The sequence below is a fragment of the Palaemon carinicauda genome, chromosome 12 (assembly GCF_036898095.1).
Source record: "Palaemon carinicauda isolate YSFRI2023 chromosome 12, ASM3689809v2, whole genome shotgun sequence".
NCBI classification, from domain to species: Eukaryota; Metazoa; Arthropoda; class Malacostraca; order Decapoda; family Palaemonidae; genus Palaemon; species Palaemon carinicauda.
In genome coordinates this window covers 124,687,948-124,690,447 of record NC_090736.1, presented here as the reverse complement: position 1 = coordinate 124,690,447, position 2,500 = coordinate 124,687,948, and positions in this window count along the sequence as shown.

Here is a 2,500-nt window from a genome sequence, read left to right as displayed (position 1 = left end):
TGCTTAAATTTTATCTTTTCAAGAACAGTACAGGGTTCCAGAAAACCTCAAATTAATAAATCCATCAAGAACAGTAGGTAAAAGAAAGTTTAAGTTCTCAGTTGTAAAATGAGTGTCGTTGTGTAGAACTAAAGTTTAGTAATATCCACAATTAACTAAATATACTCTATTGTATTCGTGATGAAAAATGGCCAAACCCAAGACATGAATACAACAACCCTCTCGGACAGATAGGGAACAGATGCGCCCCACTGCATGGGGTGATAAAAATTTCTGGATTAAAACAGTCCACTTTGTAAAATGAACCTTGCAACATTCAGTGTCAGAACCCTGTCTAGGGAAGAATATCTTGCTATGTTAACAGAATAGCTGAAATCAAATAAATGTGTATATAATAGAACTAAGTGAATTTAGAGTTTTGAAAACTTACATCGAGTTCAAAGAGGGTCGTCCTGCTGGAGGGGAAGGGGCATACTCTGAGAATGCTTCAGATTCAATCACTAACCTCCCACAATCTTCCTCCTCCTGAACAGTTTTTGTGTCCTTAATAAGATAATGTAATGGTGCTTTTGGTAGTGTACATCAACGAAATTATATGTGTGGCCTTCAATATGATTGAGGTCTCGTCTAGCGGAAGCTTACGCGTTCTATTAATCTAGTTGTTATTTATGATATTTTAAGTCTTCCATCAAAAACGTAAGTTTTAAATGTCTTATTGTTCATTATATGTTTAATGTAGTGCCAAAGTACATAGAATGCATATTTGACCATTCTTAATTAATGATTGTTCTATAATTATCTATGATAGTTAACCTCGAATATGCACACACTCTCACACACACCTGCACACACATATATATATTTGTGTGTGTGTGTATATATATATATATATATATATATATATATATATATATATATATATATATATATATATATATATATATATATATGTAGTATATATATATATATATATATATATATATATATATATATATATATATATATATATATATATATTTATGAATATGTATATATATGTATATATATATATATATATATATATATATATATATATATATATATATATATATATATATACTACATGTATATATATACTACATATATATATATATATATATATATATATATATATATATATATATATATATATATACATATATATACATGTATATATATATACATTTGTATATATATATATATATATATATATATATATATATATATATATATATATATATATATATAAGTTTGTATATATATATATATATATACAATATATATATATATATATATATATATATATATATATATATATATATATTATACTCCTCCTAATATCTGGATTCTCTCTACCTTAGGATCAAAGACCCAAGAGGAAATCAACTCAACGGTAAAAGCTTCTGGGTCAGCCGGGGAATCGACAACAGGGCCAAGTAAATGATGTTCCATTAACTTAAGAACTCTGCAAAAGGCTGAGTAGATAAGTCAATGGAACAACAGTTTTTTGGGTGGCTGAGTTGATAAGTCATTGGAACTCTCGTTTCTTGGGCCCGGGTTCCATTCCCGGGCCGACCAGAAGCTAATATCTTAGAGTTATTTCACCCATGGTTCTTGATCCTAAAGTAGAGAGAATCCAGATATTATGAGTATCATATATGCCTTATATGAATATGAAAAACACATCAGAGTGTGCAACCTTATCATATACATATATATATATATATATATATATATATATATATATATATATATATATATATATATATATATATATATATATATATATATATATATATATATATATATATATTATATATATATATATATATATATATAAATGAATATATGTAATATATTATATATTACTTGTTTAAAACACATGACCTACAGGTCATTGTGGAAGTAAGAGACGTGTGAGAACTGCCATAGTCATATTCTAAGCAGGATGCGATTGCCAAACCTCAGCAATGTAACATTTTTCATGAAGAGTAAACACAATCAAGTCCCGTGAGAAAGAAGTTGTCTGTGAGAACGGAACAAGCATCTTCCGGTATAAATGTTGTGTTTACTATAATTCCATAAATGCTGAGATACCTATGTAAACTTTAGTATGAAATCGGATATTTGTATCAGTTTACTTTACGATGTCATCCGGAATGGTCATCCGACCAAACCAGCTATACTCCTATGATGGAGATGTTAACACTGTTCTTAAAGAATAAACTATTTTAAAGTTAACTGACTTGGACTTTACTTGAAGATGTAACATACCAACTCTAATCTATAACACATTAAAGATGACATTTGAAGAGAACCCAAATGTGTGTTAACTAATATATATATATATATATATATATATATATATATATATATATATATATATATATATATATATATTATATATATATATATATATATATATATATATACATATACATATATATATATATATATATATATATATATATATATATATATA